This window comes from Lipophrys pholis, assembly GCF_963383615.2.
Source record: "Lipophrys pholis genome assembly, chromosome: 4".
Taxonomy (NCBI): Eukaryota; Metazoa; Chordata; class Actinopteri; order Blenniiformes; family Blenniidae; genus Lipophrys; species Lipophrys pholis.
Genome location: NC_137637.1, coordinates 28,764,061 through 28,771,513, shown reverse-complemented (window position 1 = coordinate 28,771,513; position 7,453 = coordinate 28,764,061).

Here is a 7,453-nt window from a genome sequence, read left to right as displayed (position 1 = left end):
TTTTTTTTAAAAGAATGACTAGAATGTAAAAGGATGAAGATGCCTCAATCCTGGTCTGCAGGAGCAATCTCAGTGCTTTTTTTTTTTCTTCTTTTTTTTTTTTTTTTTGAGGACATAGAAAACAAAGAGTCTACTCAAACTCCAGCTTATTACCAGAAGGCTTTAATTCATTTACATCTTACTTTGATCATAGGACAAGGGGGGGCAGCATTGATTCAAGTCAGCCCGAGTCTTTAATGCTCTTGTACAAGAGAGAAGAGAGACAAGAGAAGTGAAGAGAAGAAAAAAAGAAGGGGAAGAGAGGGAGAAGCATCCACTTTAAGTCCTGTCTAGTCTCCATCTCACCCAGTTATGCAGCATGACAGAAAAGAGGCAAATTCCATTATGTACTTCCAGATGCTCATGTCATGTCAACCATTTTTGTAGCACAACTGAGGATACTTAGAGGGAAGAAGAAGGAAAAAGGCCAGAAAGAGCAGGCGATTTAAAAAACAAAATCAAAATTGATTTGAGGCAGAAAAAACAGAGAGAGAGAGAGAGAGAGAGAGAGAGAGAGAGAGAGAGAGAGAGAGAGAGAGAGAGAGAGAGAGACTTTTAGGCCACACCGTTCGACTGTGAAAGAATTTAGCACCCGTCTACACGGGGCCGCTCGCTGCTTCCAACGCTGGTGTTATCTGGGTACAGCTGCAGGCAGAGCGTAATTATGCAGGCTTTTTCATGCTGCTTGCAATCACCTCACACATTCCCAGACGGGTAGTCAGCCAGTCAGCAAGGCAGTCAGGGCAAGGAGAAGCAGTGACAACACACAGAGGCAAAGTGAAGGGCTATTGATTGAACCTCCTCTGTAATTGGCCACCTATACCCCTGTTGCTCCGGCGTTAGCAATCAGGTAAAAGGCCAGGTCCGGGCTCCCTGACCTGTCAGTCATTTGCACGGACCGGCACTCATCATTCGTTATCGGTGAGAGCGGCTTCCATCTGATTTGCTCCTTCTGAGGAGAAGAATGATTGAAAAAGCGATGGACGGGGAAAGAGAGAAGGAGGCAGATAAGACCGCAAAAGACTAATAGAGGAGGAGGCGATGAAACATATGGGCAAGATAAGATGGTAATAGGAAGTAAGCAGGATTGAAGTGGACTAATTATGATTCACTACAAGATCCTACAACTCCTCCTCCTCCTCCTTCTTCACTCTCCCCTCCTGAGCTTCAAGCTCAGCTTTTATGCTGCAATATTCAGACAAAGACTTAAAAAACACCAGCCGCCCCACCCAATTATTTCCATTCATTTTGGACAGCAACACCTCCCGTGTGTTGGGCTGAATTACTGATTTGCAGAGTATCTAATGCTCCTTCATGGTGGGGAGCAGGGGGGGGGGGGGGGGGGGGGGGGGGGGGTCACCAGGTCACTATCTTATCCCCTTGTAAACAAGCCAAGCTGTAAAATCTTATTCAATAGGTTTCCTGTGAGTTTTATTTAAGCACTGCAAGGTCTGGACGCATCTTGGAGGCGAGTGGCCAGAAAGAGCTACTTCCTGGAGAAGGGGTGGAGGTTGTGCCCAGATAAATCCGTGCCACTTTATCAGAGCAGGCGGGAAAGCACGAGCTCCTTGTCAACACACCCAAGCACGGGAGAAAGTGAGCCGCAAAGCTGAATTAATTCAGGGAAACTGAAGGCGGACTATTTCCCTTTGAACGTCAGCGTGTGCCTGTACACAAACTGCGCCGATGCCTCCTGTGTGCTCTTGGCTGCGCTCGCTCCCAGCTCCCCTCTCTCTCCTTAAGCTCATTTACGCCACGCTCTCTTAGCACACCATCGAGGCGCTCGTGACGGGCACACAACACCAAACAACCACGACTCAAAAACTACACGAAATCTTTGTTGGCAAAGAAGATCGGCTGTGGCGTGACGTCTGTTTCAGGAAGATGAACTGACCACATCTTTTGAGTCTGGCGAGACGAAGAACACCAGACAGGTATGATGGGTTAAAAACACGCAAAGCAGAGGTTTTCCTAGTTCTGTCACAATCCAAAAAAAAATAAAGATAAAAGCGGAAGCATGTACAATTTAGGTTTCTATCTTGGTGTAATCCCTCCTCCCCTCGCTTCTCTTCCCACCCCCCACCCCCACCCCCCCCCACTTCCCCTGGTGATCAAGCTGAAGGGGACCTGTTTGTTCCTTTTCATTACGCTATGTGGAAATAGAAATACGACCTATTTTCTGAGAGACACATGCAAAAACAGCAACAAAAGCATCCTGGCAACCTCCAAAAACGACTTGTGCACCATCTCCGATGAAAATCGGAGCAGCAACTGCATGACTCAGCTGAATCTGGGACACTTTCAGCATGCCATTCCTCAAACAGGGACTATAAATAGCAACACACACCTATAAGTGTGTGTGTGTGTGTGTGTGTTTGGGTGGGTGGGGGTGGGGGGGGGCAAACACCATATTTCTTGTTACGTAATGTGGAATAACTTGAGGTCGTAATTGTTTAGATAGCAATTAAACTAAGATTGCTCAGTGAGCTGGAAGTCAAGTTACAATTAAAACCATAAATTAACAACGCTGGGGAGAAGAACAGCGTTTGGCTGAAAATGACATCGTTGCATATAAATGATTTCATTATAGATACATTTTGGTTATAATGTATGTATATATATACAGTATATATATATATTTTTTTATTTTGCTTATAATGAAGGAGACGGATTTTGTCTTTATTGAAATGAGTTCAACCAATGCCTGTTACTTTTACCCATACCTGTCAATTCATTTTTACAAGATTATTTACTAACGAATAACTAACCTGTCACTTTCATGCAGTATCTATAATTTTATCAACATTGTGGATTAAAAAAAAAAACAAACCTATGAATTACCTTCATATCAGTATGCAGCCCCTGAACGTATATTCAGAAATATACCCAGCAATCAGTTGAGAATACATGTTTCTCTGAGTCTGACACATTGCAGCGGTCAGCAGAAACTCAGCATCACTGCTCAACGCTAATGAAAATTTTATCTTAATAAATCTGATGAGACATGTAGAAAGCCGTCCCGTGCGAAGAAAATGCTGTTACACAATCACGTATGATGAAACGTCCTTATGGCACAGTATCTGAGTGGAGGTAGGTTTCCACCGTATCAACTCAGGAGTGTTATCTAAACAAACTGAGCTGATGCCAGCTGGCTTCTCCCTCTGCACCGCCTCAAGAACCGTTGATGAAGCGTACTATCAATTCAAGCCCCACATAGATATTCTGTAACTCGTAAAAAAAAAAAAAAAAAACAGTTATAGGAATTCAAGTATTGGATTTTCTCATAAAACACAAACCTTGTCTGGTTTAAAACAAGCAACAACGACGTGCCAAACAAATGTCAGTTTAAATCTCTGTGACTTATTAAAAAAAACAACCAGTGAAACTGGTGTTATTCCACTCTGAAGCCATACTTTAGTGCCCTAAAATAGAAACCTGGTTTCTGCTAGTATCACACAGAATTCATGCGCTGGAAACTCAAAGGGACTATCACCAAGGTCAATTAAAAGCTTTGTAAATGGCTAATGAGTGAGACTTTCTTAATCCCCATGACCGTGCTGTCATTTTGCATTAATAAAATATATTTAAAAATTTTTTTTTAAAAAAGTGCTTTGCAAAAAAATGTCACAAATTGCTGTACATGCTGTAACTACCTCTCCTTTGGCAGTGAGGCCTCAGTAACCAATGAAAATAGTCATAGAACTTACTGATACCAATCGCGCGCACAATGTTTTACATTTTGCATTATCAAGCAGTTGTTATCATTTCAATAATGTCCTGTTTACTGGCAGAAGAGTGCTGCATTGATCCTGGCAGAAATAGAAATTATGGCAAAAAGTAACGTTAAAATAATCTTTTATTAACAGAGCATGCATTAGCAGCTTTCCAAAAACAATGTACGGATGCATGCTTCATCCATCCCTTTTTGGGGAAATTAGTTCTCTGCATTTAAACCGTCTTATTAAATATCAGCGCCTGGGGAGCTGCTGGAGGGCGAGGGCTACGAGCCTCATTTCCACTGTTTGTGTCGGTACACTACCCTGTAATACGGTACAAGTACAGTACGTGTTTCCACTGCCAAAAATTGTGGATAGTACCAAAAGTACAATACCCAACCGTTACCATTTTTTCGTAACCCCCTCCGTTGAGGTACCTAGCACATCGGCACGGTTCCATAAGGAGGAGTTACAATGCAGCCGTCTGCTGATTGGCAGTGACGATCGTCACTCTCGACACGGCACCCCGATGCAGGCGCTCCTCTCAGTCACTATTTTGCACAACCACAATTTTGTTATCAGGACATGAAAATTGTTGGTGTAGGATTACCTGAGCTTGGTGGGGGTTGTTTGCTTTTGGACGTTTCAATTCCTGCTCCAATCAAGTTCATGATCTTCTCGATCTGTCGGAGAGAACAAGCGGGTCACTGGGGGTGAACTCTAAAGAGGGAAATCTTCAACATCAAATCATGACAAAAAGAAAAAAGAACAGGCAAAAGCTTAAAGTGTATCAACCTTTTCCCTCGGTGTGAAATATGCACTAAACCTCCTTCCAACCTCCTCCGTCCGACTCGAGCCAAAGCAATTATAAAACGGGAGCACTGATGGAGTGGGACTGGGGGAAGAGTTAGGACTGCGTGCCACCGCTGCTGGGAGTGTTGGGATGAAGGCGGCCGCGTCGCAGTGATGGATTACAAGCAACAACCCAACGTGGACAGTAATTCAATGATGAATCCACCACTCAGCAAAAAAACACGGGCGGGTGATGAGGTGAATAACAATGTCCAATCTCTGCAAACTGCAAAAAAATATTGTGGCCTGCAGGAAGTTCTGCGAGCATGTCTGAACTGCACCAGTCGCGATCTGTTGTTGACTGTTACTCGGTGAGTATTTGATTGCCCTCTCAGACCTGTTTGTATTGAGGCTTCGCAGAATAAAGCGATAGCTTACTGCAAGGTTAAGTGTGCACAGTGCTGCATTGAGGAGATTACAGAGCGACTCGGAAAGAAAGTTGTTTTGGGGCTTAGAGCCAAAAATGTTTATTTAAAAAGACTGACTTCCCAGAGCCAAAGAAAGCCTGTTCCTGGTTGTTTGTTTGCTTGCTATTGTTTATTTTTACTGGATAACTGAGGAGTAGCTTGGGCTCCACTGAAAATGTTTCTCGGGCCAGATGCGCTGGTACGTGCCGCCATGTTTGCATGCACAGGAGGCTCGCTGTGAACAAAACATTTTGCATGGTAAGACAGATGGATGCACACAGTAACCCTGCATTTGGATCTGCCCCGCCGCTGACCTTACTGTTACATAAGTAGATTTAGTGTCTGGCATGACACGATTGTTCCACGCGAAACGCACACAGTTGTTTTGTGAGTCCACAGAATCACACAAATAAGAGGCACACAAAAATAAAAATGCTGACAAAACCAGAGCAGCAGAGGTGGAAGAGGTGGAGTTCCTACAATTTCACGTTGCAATGCCAGTGAACACAGGTGCAAAGCAACGACCAGCGTTCTGTCAGTGTTTTTTTTTGGGTTTTTTTGGGGGGGGGTTTGGCTCCTCGTCCAGCAGACATGCAGTTTAAAGAGCAAATATACATGCACATGTTGTAATTATGCAACATGATGTAAGGTCAGGCACATTTGTGGCCTGCTGTCATGTTGAAGCGGTGAAAAGCAAATGACGACGCAGCGTTTCCTCAGCTGCGCATAATGACTTTGTTGAAACCATAATGGAGAGCTGGGGCTGCATTTCTAACCTCTGGGTGTTTGTCGGTTTGTGAGCAGGACGGTTTATTCATGTGGCGGCAGTTATTTACTTTTTATTTGTTTGTTTGTTTTACTCCTAATTGATTCCAGACAGGAGGATGAGCTCACTTAGCATGTGTCAACAGATGTTATATTTATTTATTATTGGAAGTAAGCTGTCACGCTGTCACGGTTTATTTGTCACACGCCAACCATCCTCAATTAGAGACCTCGGCAGACAGCTGTTCCTCGTACCTGGGTCCGTTTTTGTATGTAGATCGGCCGAGACGCTTTCATTTTCTGCAACTCGATAACGAACCAAGGTGCCAGTGCTCTTAAAGACAACGGAAGATGGCAGGTTTATTCGATGGCATATCTACAACATGACGTTTTTTTAGTTAGTTCTTTTTTTACTTATCTTTTTCATTCAAAAGTAATAATAAAAAATATTTTAAAAACAATCCCGCAACAAAGCTTCCAATCTGATACAGTTTAAATGGAAAGGAGCAGAAGAGAAGATCAGCCTTATCATATCTGCCTCTTTGTTACTTTACAATCACTTTACATCAGTCTCTTATTTTGTTAATGTCCAACTTTCTTAATACTTACAGTTGTAGAGGCATTCTATATTCCTAACTCTTTTACTCCTTTCTGAAGTGTACGTTCCATAAGCTGGTTGGAACAGTCAATAAGAACAGTTACAACCATTCTGATCCAAGCTCCTTAATTCTTGTCAAGATTACGAATGGGTTTCACCTTCACTGCACCTCTTTACAGTTTAAACATTCCCAGAGTGTTTTACACCATCTGGCTCTTCCTGCACACAGTCGCATACCAGGGATGACTGCCGCCACGCAAAGCGCTCAACCTCCACCGGGAGCAACTTGGGATTCAGCGCGCGGCTCAAGGACACTTTGACATACGGACAGGGAGGGACGAGGCGCTGAGACCGAGGACTGATCAGGAGATGTGAGCTGCCGCTTGTAGCTGAGGGATCGGGGATGACGCAGTGAACGCTAGTGACCTTATTCCTAATTCCTTGCTGCCAAAGTCAGAGTGAGTTTATTTTATTGTCTCAACATAACTGCAGAAATCTATTGTTCTGAGAAGAGGAAGGTGTGTTTTTTTTTTAACCAGCACTAGTCTGAAGGGAAACATTGCTGTTGATGTGCACAAGACTTTTTCAGTATCCAGTGTGTTTGTTTTTGCATTAGTCATTGATAGATCAAATTAAGTTCTATAAAATCATATAAACTGAGCTCAACAGCCTTGTTTTGAATCAATAAAATTTGAAGTGAAGGACTTGAGCTACTAAAGGGTTGCACGTACAAATACAGGCACAAAGCTACTGTGTGTACATGACTGGTATGCACTGGGTTACAATCCATCGCAGAACACAAACCTGGACAGGTCACCAGTACGTCATACACACATTCTACAGCTGAGGTCTATTCAGAGTCACTGATGAATTGTTGATGTGGAAGGGAAACAGCGTTGAATCTTGCACTCAAGAGGGAGAACATGCAACAAGTCTGATTCAAGTCGGCATTTTTCAAATCCCCCGATGTACTAAATCCAGCATTCAGGTCCAAGAAACATATTCTAATAATCTCACTTCAGATTTGAAGACAGAGATTTTAACTTCAAAGTCTCATTTTCCTTCAAATAAAATTG